At 35.6% G+C, this 14,486-nt stretch overlaps 1 protein-coding gene across 1 annotated transcript in view; it reads right to left on the bottom strand.

The window, feature by feature from the left end:
• slc24a3 (solute carrier family 24 member 3) overlaps positions 1–14,486 on the bottom strand; it is an 81,900-nt gene that overhangs the window by 66,126 nt on the left and 1,288 nt on the right. The window lies entirely within an intron of this gene.

Below are 14,486 nucleotides of genomic sequence, written 5' to 3'. Positions count from 1 at the left end.
AAAATATTTACCAATTATTGTTACCGTACAGAATATGTCTTGATAATTCACCAGGGGATCATCATCTTTGTGGGTACTTTGGCATTAAAAAAAGTTTGAAACCACCTTGAATATAGAATCAGTACAAATAAAGAAACTACACATGAACCCCATATGGAATTTATTGGGTGTTAAAAGTATTGGAGGTAAAGGTGGGACTTGATGAAAACGTGTGGACCGCTGGGAACAGTCTTGTCTGAGAATCGTACAGTGTAGTTAATAATCAGACTAGTATCAGGTGAATGATTAAACAAACCATCAGGAGTGAATCTATAGTGGTTATATATAAAGTCAGTGATTGGGTATCAGTAATTGGCCGTTTATGGATGTGACAGGCCATTAATAGTCTCATTAGTGACTGCTGGCAGTGTGACTCCTGCTGTGCATGTCTGCTGTCAGCCAGAAGAACTGGACAAGAGCCTCATCTCCACCAAACAATCTTCAAAGGACTGGAGGGGCGGTCAGATAGCTTTGAGGCTTTGGGTAAACGTGAGTTGGTTTCTGGGGCGTCACTCAGTATAGCATCCCCCATCTTTTTACGGTAGTCTTTTTTTCCCAGTCTTCTGGTGTCTGGGACATTTTCATATGCATGCTAAATCACAAAAATAGATATGGAAATATCCGCAGTAGTGAAGGTCAAGAAATATATCAACATTTTGCATATTTTAATTTAGTTATTTTTAGAACTAAAACAACCAGATTAAAACCATGTGAACCACAAACTACCCTAATTATACAGGACTTCCTTAAGTCTGATTTTGAATAATTTACATTTTGTACACATCAATGCACATTGCTATAGTTACATTCATTTTTAGCAGATACAGTGATCACTTCACCAATCAAGACCACCTAGAGTTAATAAACTGCCACAGTCAGGTTGTCAATCACACTCCATAGGACAAACTCCACATTAGCAACCCATCCATCTTTCTTATTATAACAACGTAATTTTATATTCAATCTCCACTCCAAATACCATATTTTGAAGTATTTACTAGCTTCACACACTTTTCAGAAGGGGTTGTGGCCTATTCTTCCACATATTTTTTTTTCTTCTTAATTCGAAATTTGCTGAAGGTTGTCAGATGTCACATTATTCCTTCTGTTTTAACAATATGTCCAGTCCCTGATGATGAAAAGCAGTCCTACTGATACTAGCACCATATTTCACAGTATTTCTGAAGCGAAAAAGAGTGTTTGATTTTTGTCACACAGAACAGCATTGAATTTTGGCTTACAACATTTGTCTTGGTGGCATAGGACCACAAAATCTCTTCCTACATCCCAGCTGAGTCTGGTTCTTCTGTGTTCAGATATTGCTCTTTTAGGGCAATGGCTTGTTTTGGGCACCCTCCTATACTAACACTTTTAGTCCATCTTGAAACAATGACAAACACCACTAACTGCACAAGTATAGATATCCATTCTCATTACAAACCATACCACCTTCAAATATGTTTCAACTGCAGCTTTATGTAATCAGACAGAATATCAAACAAGAGCTTATATAAATTCAAAGCAGCCAAAAGATTAAAGGCTTAGAACTCACTATTCTTTCATATAATAGTGGATTTTAATATCTTAAGCATATTTGTCATTTTTACAGAGCAAAAATGCTTATTTGAATGAAAGGTAATCCTGTGTGAAAAGTAATGCGCTACCTTCTCATATCCTTAGTTGTAATTTGCACTGCACTGCAAGATAGTCAGCTCACGTTTGATCTAAATCAGACAATTAAAAAGCTAATCAGTTCTTCTTCCCCTTTTAGCGCAGGTGAAAGGCTATCTGAATGTGCTGGCACTCACAGCGTGTGCTGGGGTTCCATGCTAATTTCTGACAGCTGAGCAGTTTAGCTATTAGAAATGTGCTGTATCATCACTCACAACACTCAGATTACAGCAACCCTTTGTTGACACCAATGACAAGTCACAAGAAATACAACTTCATAATGACAAATATTTTAAGATATGAAAAGCAACATATTATATGTTACTTTGTCAACAAATGGCCCTTACAAAAAAGAGGTTTATTCCAGTGTGCTATTAGTATACTTCTTTTAAACTAAAAATAAATTGTTTTAAATTATTCATTTAAAAAGAAAACATATATTTACTTCTGATTGTGAATTTTTATTTAGTCCACTGGTAGTGTACATATATTTACATCAAATCTACACTGTAAAACATTTGCTGTAGTTTTGCAGCTGTTTGCCAGTAACTTACTGTAGATTTAAATTTATGTTATTTACTGGCAACAGTTTGCTCAAAGTTAAATGAACATTAAACATTAACAAGTCTTTGTCTTTACAGAATAAAACTATAAAATAACAACCTAATGCAAAGCATTCTGGGAACCAGAAATCTTCATCAACCTTTTTCTGTTTTTTTTCTTCAGATTTTGGTTCCCAGAATTGCACGAGGCTGTTATTTTAGTTTTATTCTGTAAAGATAAAGACTTGTTAATGTTTAATGTTCATTTAACTTTGAACAAACTGTTGCCAGTAAATAACATCAATTTAAATCTACAGTAAGTTACTGGCAAGTAGCTGCCAATAATACTGTAATTTCTACAGATTTTTTTAACAGTGTACTTAAAGTGCAGTTAAAGTATACAAATGAATACCTCAATAGAAACATAGTAGCATAGGCTACTCAAAGTGCAAAAATATATAAATAGTAAACTATAAGTATGATATTACGTTCACTTAAAGAAAACTTACAAGTATAGGTACTTGCTGTATAAAACTACTGAAAGTATACTTCAAAGTGGGCTTTCATAAACTTTTTTTTATGTTTTACATAAACTGTTCTACAAGTATTTAATTAATAAACTATCAGTATACAGGTTCAGTTGTAGTATAGTTGCAGTCAGGGCTGCCAACTCTCACGCATTCAGTGTGTGACTCACGCAATTGACACTTTCACACGCTCTCACGCCACACATCTATTTTCTCATGCAGAGAAAAATTGCGAAGCAAAGAGGACACTGACACCGACAAGACAGAGCAGGTTACTTTTGATATGAAACAAATTCTCAGCTCTCAGATTCTATCAATTTTATTACAAAATTCAAACAATAAATACTGTTTTGGCGCTTGCAAATGTGACGTGCAGATCGCTGTAGTGCCTCAGTTCAAGCAGTACGTGTTACTACAAGTTAATAGTAGATAGAAACACGAATAAACAATAGGTATGTTGAAAGATACAGTACAACTTACTGAAATGTATATGCCGCATACATAATATCGGTCAATAAGTGTTTTTCAACAGCGGAAAGAGGCCAATAAAACCGTTGGAGAACTGCATTATATTTAGTTGTTATTTTTAATCTTTAATAATAATACCAGCTGACAGGCCTCTCTGTATGTTTACAGCATTAGGTGAGATTTTCTTTGAGAAAAATTAACATGTATCTACTGTACCTAATATTTATCCAAATGAATCAATATTGATTTAAGATCGGAATCAAATCACAAGAATTGAATTGAAATCGTGAAATTTGTGTCAATCAATAATAAAAACAGTAGCCTACCAGTCATTGTACCATGTCAACGTTGTAACATGTTGTCACTAAACTTAATACAATTCTGTTTAGTTACCAAATGCTTTGACAATCACTACACTTATTATGATGCAAGGTTGTTGTTTTTTTAATCGACATTGTTGTTTTTTTAGGTAAACTTACCTAAAAACTACAGGTAAGAAATTGGTTCTCTATTGCACAACACAAAATAAATGCAGAAAAGGGCCCAAAAATGCGAACAACTAAGTCTGTCTCTGTGACTTAACTTTGTTTCAAACAGATGGAACCTCATTTTAACTCGCAGCACCAAATAGGAGTCAATCAGACTCAAGGTTACCATCCTTATGGTTAATATCTCTCACTCTGAAAAACAGCATATAATCTCTGTAAAGTGAACTGGAGAACATATTTTCAGCGCGAAACATTTCTGGCAGATCAGTGCCCATACAACATGCCTGTCCTTGCTACATTACAATACAAAGCTGGTTTTCATCTCCGTACGACTGAAATATTCCAAACATCTGTGTGCAATCCATCTGCTCACTCACTGGCTGGCCAGAGCCTCTCTAGGAGATGTTCAGTGGTCTTGCTGTGTTCTGCCGAACTGTGCATTGCATTTGATTTACTCGGTTGGAGCAGTTTTTTTTTGCTTTAGCAAACACCATAAACAGATGCAATGCAGGGCCTAATCCACTCTTACTGCAGCACAAGTGCAAAGAAGGTGGAGTGTAGGGGCATCATAAATCACACCTCTAATGAGCACATTTAGAGCATGCTAGCTATATATATATATATATATATATATATATATATATATATATATATATATATATATATATATAGCCTTTAGAGAGAGAGAAAGGGTATGTAGGGCACCCCCTCCTCTCTGAATTAATGACCTGCGCTACACGTGAGGGCAGCTGCAGGAGAGGCATGTGGAGGGATCCGGGAGGAGCTGGCAGATAGAAACCCCCTTGCTGTTTCTCTCACTCCATCCCCTTTTCACCTCGTCACGCGCTCCAGGGTGGCAGATGCCTCCGCCCTTACTAAATTGTCTTGAGTATTCCAGAATAGACCGCTAGCCTAAAATAAAACCACTGTATTAATTAGCGACATTCTATTGGGGGATTCAATACTTTTTGTTAATTACTGCGAAACTACTGAGAATTTTCTCTCTATAGAGTTATTAAGGAAATCGATCGATCACCTGTCCAAATCCAAAATCAACAATTACTTTCTGAATACATGTTCCTGGTCTTATTGTGAATGATACATCATAGAAGTAAAATGGATGCAAATGGGATTTCACATTGATTTAGGAAGAAATCTTTGAGTTTATTAAAAATAAAATCATTATCTACATAACCTATTATTAAAATTAAATAATATTACTTACTTTTCTTTTCTGCTGATGTCACTTAGGCTGCAAAAGTCTTTGGATAATGCAAACCAATACACAACTAGCTATTTAGCAATTGTTTTAGCATGTGACCCTGGATCACAAAACCAGTCACAAGTCGGACATGTATATTTGTGGCAATGGCCAACAATACACTGCATGGGTCAAAATTATCGATTTTTCTTGTATGCCAAAAATCATTAGATATTAAGAAAAGATCATGTTCCATGAAAATATTTAGTAAATTTCCAACCGTACATATATAAAACATTTATTTTTGTGAGTGAATGCAGCACAATCACGAACATAAATTGACATGGCGATTCTCTCAATGTTTTCGATTTTTTTGCACCCTCAGATTTCAGATCTTCGGCCAAATATCGTCCTATCCTAACAAACCATACATCAATGGAAAGCTTATTTATTCAGCTTTCAGATGATGTATAAATCTCAATTTTAAAAAAATGTACCCAGGTTTTGTGGTCCAGGGTCACATTTGTTTTATAATTTGTTTTAGGCTCCATTCTAGTAATGCCCACTTTTCATAATCCAATCCATTTACAACAAATAAAACCTAGTCCTGCCATACATTTTTACTTGTTGAATATGCTTTCACAGAAGTAAAATGGGTTGCATATTTGTGTGTTCGAATTGAAGCGGCGCTGCACAGACCGATTGGTGTATGACATCAAAGTACCGCGAGAGCGATTAGAGAGCAGACGGCTCTGTATGCTTTCAGATCGCTCTCACGGTACTTTGATGTCATGCATCGATCAGTCTGCTCTGCGCAGCGACACTTCAAGTCGAACACACCTATTCTTAGACTCGTGGATTCAAGTAATTTATCATGGAAGAAAGACAAATTCAATAGCCTACATCTTGCTCAAGGTTTATGTTAACTTTTGTAAACAGCTCAGCACAGTCAACAACAATGTCACTTCATCATGATGGTCTGTAATATACATTTGCCATATATGGAGACTTTTGGATATGTAGGGAACACTGATAAAAATGATTTTGTGGTGAAGTAAATACTACAGAAAAAAAATGTAATTTACATGAAAAAGTTAGTTCAGGCAAGAATAAAAAAAAAACCTAAGTAAATTCTATATTAGTTTTCCAGTTTTCCAATGATAAAATTTTATCATTGCTTTTGTTGTTAGGATTAGTAACGTGCCATTTTGTGACATTTGGATTTCATTTTTTACTCAAAATGACACATTCAAACACAAAAACGATCCATCAAATGTTACCGTCATTGTGTATTGCCTATAAGTATTGAGGTCTCTGCGTTCACATAACTTCTGATATGTAGATATGCTGTCTCACACAATATCTATACTTAGGTATTTTTAAGTAAAGCAAATACTTTAAAAGTGTGGCTTGAATCAATATTACATTGTTTGAGTGAAATGTATTGCAAATGAAACTTCAACTAAATAAATATTACTCAACCTTTTACTAGCCAAGTTACATTTTTTGTTATTTTCACTTAACTTAGTTAAGCAGAGTTTACTTAATTTCATATGTGAAATTTACTTTAAAAATATGCTTGTGAAATTTACTTAAAAAATTAATTTTACTTACTGTTTTTTTCAGTGTAGCCTACTTTAGACTCAAACCAAGGGGCATCTGCAAACAAATGATGCTAGAGTTTTCCTTTTTGAGAAGTATCACACTTGTAAAGTGTGCTTGTGCTATCTTTCTCTACAAATAAATGCCACTTTTGTTATGACATTTTGTTATATATTGAAATGACATTCACACATTTTTAGCTGTGGCTTGCTTGTCCAAATACCTATGAGGTCACTGTGTAATAATATGTGCATATTGTTTACTTTGTTGCTCCTCTACAAAACATCTACGTGATAGTGTTGATTTTTCACCTTATTAATGGACAAGAAACTTATCATGAAGTAAACAGACTACTGAGAAATAACAGGAAATAACATGTGCATTTATCTATCACATAAAAAATGAGTGAGCTATATTTTAGCCTTTAAAATATGTGCAGAGCCTCTTCTTTAAGCTTGAAAGATTCACATTATTGAGTCTCCTGCTGTACATTTAAACTGTGTTGAGATGATTTTTGTAATCAGTGTTTGAACAGGGAGCTTAATTGCCAACTGTGATGGACTGAAAGATGAGCCATTATTTGCTCTTCACACTTGATCAAATGACTGGATGGTTTTTATTCACTGTGAACGCATCTCAGAAATTCTGTGGAAACGACAGCCTGTGCTTCATATATTTAGTGCTGGGACTCTGCTGTAAAGCCATGTTTCAAACAGAATTGTGAATGATTAGTGAGCTGTGAGCTGTCAAAGGCATATAAAGAGAGTTTGGTGTGTAAGCATGATGGATTTTGTAGGTGATGGTGCACCAGACAACAACATCACTGGCTCTATTCATCAGCTCAAGTGAAAACTAAACTGCAGAGTCAGTATATTTTACAGCTGACAGAAAATATTCAGTTCATGTCAGTGCATATTACAATGAGCATAACACTATACATCTCTCCTGATAAATGACAATACCGTGCTGTTGTTTCTAATTAATTTAGCATTTGGTAACCTTCAGAAGTCTTTAAATAAAAAATAATTTGTGTTCTTCATTTTCATGGTTGAAAACAAATAAATAATGATACTAAAAATCTACACATTTTGTAAAAAATAAATAAAAAATAATAATAATGACAATTGTTTTGTCAGTGGCAAATCAAAATTGTGATTATTAAGTGAATTTAACATTATAATGTGCAGTGTTATACAGATTTGTAAAAAAAAAAAAAAAGTTCTTATATAATGAAGGCTCAACAAATAATGCTTACATCTTTGTACTATCCCTTAAAGGGATAGTTCACACTAAAATGACAATTAAGTAGTTTACTCACCCTGGAGAGTTTTTAAAAAAAAGCTTGATGCTGATCGCTTTTTACTGACATTATATGGAAGCAGGACATTTTTGTTAAAATTCTCCTTTTTTGGTCCATAAAAGAAAGTAGGGCATACTGCATTAGAACAACACCAGGGTGAAAAAATGATGACTTAATTTTCATTTTAGGGTTAACAATCCCTTTAAGTTAGTGCTTGATGATGGCTAAAGTAACCTATGATCTAAAAAAATAAGTGGAAAGGAGAGTTCAAATTAAATATGTGATATCAGATGATAAATATATCCTGATATTACTGACCAATACCAATAAATCAAAAACTGAATGATAAATGATATGGTCCTAATATATCATAATATTATATGGAATGGAACACTTAATTTACACAGTGTTACAGTGCCACCTAATATACTGTTCATGGGCTTCAATGGCCACAAATCTGTAACTTGAACACTGTTAGACCTCTGACATTTCACACATTTTCCAAACCCTCAATTTGTCTGTGCAATACAGAATTACAATTACAGCACTGATCCATCTCATGTCATCCATCTGGGACTAGCTTGCTGTCAGGCTTGTGGCCCAGCGTGGTGTAAAACTAGCTAAAATAATGAACTGCTCTGCTCCAAAAGAGACAAAAGGTGTGGACCAGTGTGGATGATAAATGAGCTGGTCAGAAGATAATGAGAGAGAGAGGTAAGAACAACAAGAAGTAATCCTACTTGGAAAGCTATGCAAAAATCAATTAAGCACCCAGGTCACCTATAAAAACCAGATAAACAATTTCTTGCAATTTCATATGTATGTCTAACAGCTCGCTCAGAATTTCCACCAAAAACGTTCAATACATCACAGAAAAACAAATGTTGAAGTTTGAAACTTGCAAGGCAATGAACATGATCAGTGATTGCAAGATTTAGTGACAATGCAACATCAGCTTGAAGGGGAAACTAAAAAGTTCAGTCAAATGACTTTCATTCAAGACTTTTATTCATTTGAACGTAATTCAGTCATTTTGCTGAGAACCAGAGCCTTTCAGGTGTTCTATTGTCCACAGTTCACCTGACACATAGAAAGATTGAAGATTCAGTCATTTGAACCAATGTCAAGGACACTCCAAGTGAAAGAAGGAATAATATGAAACATTGGCTAGTACATATTTTATATCTATGCATATAACATTTGACAACCAGAAATTGTCACAATAATTATCTTAATTTTAACAGTATTTCTATTGTTTTATAATTTATAGCCTAAAATATGTATCGTAAAATATTGACATAAAAAATTTGCTTGTGTTGCCTTGCTTTAAAAAAAATGGCAAAAAGGTGGTGAGGGTAGAAATTTCTATAGGTTTAATAACTATATCCATATAAAGCAGCATAAATAAGGGCTAACAAATATTATACAACAGCCAGAGACTGAGGCTTCAACTGAGGAAAACTATTAATCCTAAAGACATCAGGTTTATCCAGCGCTGTGCATTTCTTAAACCTGTTAGAGAAAGTGATGCGAAATTTGAACCAAAACATGCCAAACTTCTCCAGTATTGTCCAAAATATTCCTAGACAATAGGAAGATCTAACACATTGTTCATTTTTCTTTCTTTCACTTTTTCTTCCAGATGAAAGCATGCCAAGCATGAACACGAGGTACCTGGGAGCATCTGGGCACACAGGGAACATTAATTGACGTCAAAAGCCCCATTTGGGCAGGAAAACGTTGTTTTTCTCACACAACCTTGGCTAAAAATGTGGTGCGTACTGTTTTTGCTAACCCAGAGGAGATATTTTATCTGAATATATATATATATATATATATATATATATATACATATATATATATATACTCTTTTCATTTATATGCATTTTATATTAAACATAATTATCAACATGACTTTCATTGAATATTGTATCTAAAGCTAGATTTCTTATGGCCCTGCCTGGAGCACCATTATAAATTTAGACGTTTTTGTCGACATTTTCCTGGTAAAATGACGGGGATAAAAAAAAAACTATAGATTTCCAAATCCCGTCCGAATCAGTACATGACATCACAGATGTCCTCTGGTAATAATTTGACTCAAGTCGTTTGAAAAACTAATCTTGTCCAAATAGTGCAAGAGAGAGATAAGGGTATTGAGAAATGAGAGTGAGAGAGAGAGAAAGAAAGAAAGAAAATGGGGGGCACAAGAAATGATGTAAATAAATAAATGGATCAATCAATCAATAAAATCAGTGCCTCAAAAAAAACAATAAAGAAGCTCAGAGGCCTGACTAGCTGGCCCAAATACAGGCAGCATGTCTGTCAGAGCCAGTCAGCAACTGACTGAGAAGTCACTTTATATCAGTGTCTGTTCTGGCTGGCAGGCCACTCAGCACAGTTCTCCCTGCCTTTATCATTCCCTATTCTTCCCTCCAAATCCACCTCTTCACTTTCTCCACTTCTCTTCATTTGCTTTCCCTCGTGGCATTTGCAAAATAGCAGCTTCCTATATATATGAACACATGTACACGTAAATTAAATGATCTATCCATTTCATCCAACAGCCTTAAAGGAGTCATATGATGCAATTTCATGTTTTCCTTTTTCTTTAGTGTGTCATGTAGCTGTTTGTCCATGTATACGATCTGCCAAGTTGTAAAGCTCAAAGTCTCGCACAAAAAGATTTATTCTATCTAAAAGATAAGGCAGATCCAGACTTAGCTAAAACACCTCGATTGAATTCTCCCTCACATGCCTACGTCACTATGTGGAAATACCGTATTTGCATAATGCCGACCAAATGCATATGCAAAGAAAGAAGGCATGACTTCACTTATCGTAGTAGTGTTGTCTCCGCCATGTCGACAACGCCGCCAAGACTGTGTGTTTCTATGCGAAAGCAAAAGCACTTTATTTGGCCTTCCGAAAGAGGACGCAATTAGGAATCAGTGGTTAAGATTTATTTACAACACTGTTCCAGAACAGTACAACCCAAAGGTTTGTGCGCGTGCCGCGCATTTTACACAGGACAGTTTCCTTAACCTGGGAGGGCACAAAAATGGGGCAATTTCAACTTAGCTAGGGCAATCTGGGCTTCTGAATCAGAGCCTGTAAGTATGTTTTATTGTTTTTTAAAGTATTTGCTATTGACTGTTCAAATGCAGAGTTTTGTGCAGTGTAGAGTAACGCATATTGTTTGTCGTTCTTACAATCAAAATTGCAGATATGGATTTATGTTTGCAAATGTAGTATTCTCTGTTCTCCGCTTATAACTTGTGGTATAAAGATGACAAACATAGATGCACTACGTGTTCTGTTTTACACTGTCAGCTGAACTGCGACTTGTGTACTGTAAATACAGACGAGTATCATATTCAGATCGATCGGCTTAGTCATCTGCATTTTCAGAATCCGACTCGGGCTCAAACTGATATGGTAAAACTGATGACATTGTTAACTTTGGGTCTTTGTAGACATTCACGTGTTTTAGAAAGACTAGGCATGGAGGAGCTCCAATAATGTACAGTATGTGAAAAATAATGGGTTTTTAACATTAAAGCATTCTATTACACACAATACTCAAAATAACGATCTTTGAAAATAGAATTAAATGACCCTTTTAATGTAATGTACAGAGCTGTCAAGATTATGTTATACAACAAGATTATCTTTAAATGCGGTGCCCTTAAGGGAACATGCAGAGTATTATATGAAAAGATCTTTTGTATGTCAGGGTATAGGACAGATGTACACATCCTGAATGGTTTTCAAAAGGGATATATTTAATAGTAAAATTATTATGAAGAGTCATTCATTTTGTGCAGAGTTGCACAGATACGATTGGACAGATGGAGTTTGTGTGGACGGTTTCAGATTGCACGGTATCATGGGTCAGGGAGCGGACAAATCTAGACAAGCTGATAAGAAAAGCCCCCATGACAATATTTGCCAACTTTTAAGGAGACAACTTCATGCAAGTCCTACAATGTCGCTATAATGTCCTACAAGTGCTATAACTTTATCAGCATTGTGGGAGAAAACTGCCCTGCGACAGATCAACCTTTTATTAAACATAGATGTTCAAAACACTTTACTCAGTACATCAACATCACAAGTACGTAACACTAGAATGATTGTATTTATGACAAAAAATGTATCTAAATCACAGTGAAATTTAAAACAGTTTTTGATTCTCTAAAATGATTAATAATAATTGTACAGATGTCTCAATAGTTAATTGTTTGATTATGGCTGTCTCAAATGGATTTTAATGCTATGTTCTCTAACTGTTAAGTTTGGCTCTCTAAAACAGTTTATAGCTAGTGTCATTACGATTCTCCAAAATGTTATGATGTTCTAAGCGATGTTGGGTGACGTCACTTCTTGTTGACGTTCGAAGTATTGTCAAACAAAATGGAGGCTAGCTCGACCCTCCATCCTCCTCATCCCGTCCCCTCCCCCTCCCTTTCGTGCTTTTCCGATGTAAATTCGGGACTTCACCTGTTCCTTCTCCTTTTTCCCTCTTCTTTGCTAACGTCGTCTCTTTGGTCGTGTGTCGGCCATATCAAAATTCAAGAGAATATAATTCTAACGTTAGTCGTTGTCTAGGACATCTCTCCTCTAGCTAACTTCCCTCTTTATGCTTCTCTCTCCTCCACTCCCCACACCCCCCTTCATGTGCACGCGCACTAACCCCCCACCCCCAAATCATTCTTGTCAGTTATTGGCTGGAACACCGTTTGTTATGTTTCATGGTGCAGGTTGGCCCAGTTTGTTTTTGTTGCCGTTTGTGGAGCCTAGGCTGTCTACAGAGACCGCAGTTTTTTTACAGTGTGTTCAGGGGACAGGCAGCTAGCAGATAGTGAGGAGATGTTTGCCGTATGTGACAAAAAAAATTTCAGCCTAAAAAATGCGTGACATCGCTTAGAGCACCTTTAAAATATTTAAGTCTCGAGTACGGCTAAAATGGTTAATAGTGTATATGACTCTTTAAAAAGTGCGAGCATGCTTATCTAAAACAGTTGTGTAGCCGAATTCTGTAAGTTTCAGAAATACATCCATTATGGCAGCGTTTCCCAAACGGGGTGCCGTCTGGCGAGAGCAGGGGTTTCCTGTAAAAACTCCAACAAACCTTTTAAAATTGCTCAAATGTGTAAAAAAAAAATGATGTAGGCCTATCATCAAATAACATCAAATGTATAATAAAAATGCAAATCGTAAGTTTTTGGCGTTGAATTGCGGGGGTTGTGCTTGTGCATGATTTCATTCCCGTGCGTAGCCTACACAAGCTGCCTCTTTTTCAATGCTTGTTGCGCTTACGGTCAAATACACGAAAATATTGGGGGATATATTTCATACATTATAGCATATTATTATACAACTTATTAGGCCTAAATAGAATAGAATAGCAAAGTAGGCCTAATCAATATACAAGACTGAACCACATAGATGTGAAATATAAAGGCTGTCATGGTCATTTTGTCAACAATGAACCATGGATTTGTTTAGTTTATAATACGTTTTATTTTTATTTTAAACAAATACAACATATAACATTCAAAACTCATCGGCTTAGACTGCATTTGAAGAAAAATAAACACAACAGTTTTCTGTAGCCTTGTCCGAACTTAGTCAATAGAATTAGACTTCTAGAATGTTCTTTCCAGTGCAAAGAAATCATATTTTTAAATTTAATTAGACAACATTTTAAGGAAGTGTAGTGCAAATATCTTTATATAATTATACTTCCAATATAGAAAAAAAAAAAACACCTAATAAAGAAAATATAAAATATTGCACTCAAATAGCATAGCCATACATTACATAGCCTACCATATCAGCCTCTGGAGACGTCTGACGGCAAGGCTTGACATCGCTCCCTCCTGTGCCCAATATCACACACTCCGCCGTGACAAACAGAAAAAACGCGACGGCATATGGTACAATTACTACTATGGTAGTCATTTTCCCATTCAATTCTATATTTTTGTGCTCTTTTCTTTTTCGCCGGCTGCTCGGTGGTAGTCATTTTTACATTTCCCGCTGTTGTCACTTGTCGTCATCGTTGCTACGATACGTGACTCACAATGACTGAAACGACCAATTAAAAGGGCATTCTCTGATGATGTTCCAAGCTATTAAAAACGTTTTTTTTTTCTTATCATCGCCTACAAATGTCTTTGTTTATAGTCTGACATATATTAGAAGCTATGTGTCTGTCATGGATTTGCACTGAATTGATTCTCAAAAATACGGAACACGTATCAGTTCAATACGGAACAAGACTTTTATGTGTCAAATATGGGACGATTCCGTATTATACGGAACGGTTGGCAACCCTATGCGATGAATGTTTTTCAATCTGTCACGCAATAAAAAAAAATAAAAAACTGTCATCCTTTGGCTAGCGTTACATTATATGATCACCTTCCTCTTCATGCAAATGCTTTTAAACCATTCAAGTGCGACATGACAAAAGAGAACGCACGAATTCGTACGAATTGGTCGTGAGATAGCGTTGGAATGTCCTGCTGACACACACGACGCACAGAACGACGCAAGCCATAATAGACTTATCTTTCGCGCTTGAACACACGATTATGCCAAAATGTCTGTTTTGTTGAGTATCCTCTTAGAGCAGTGTTA

Source organism: Abramis brama (assembly GCF_963993115.1).
Source record: "Abramis brama genome assembly, chromosome: 19".
NCBI classification, from domain to species: Eukaryota; Metazoa; Chordata; class Actinopteri; order Cypriniformes; family Leuciscidae; genus Abramis; species Abramis brama.
This window is presented reverse-complemented; position numbering and strand designations above follow the sequence as displayed.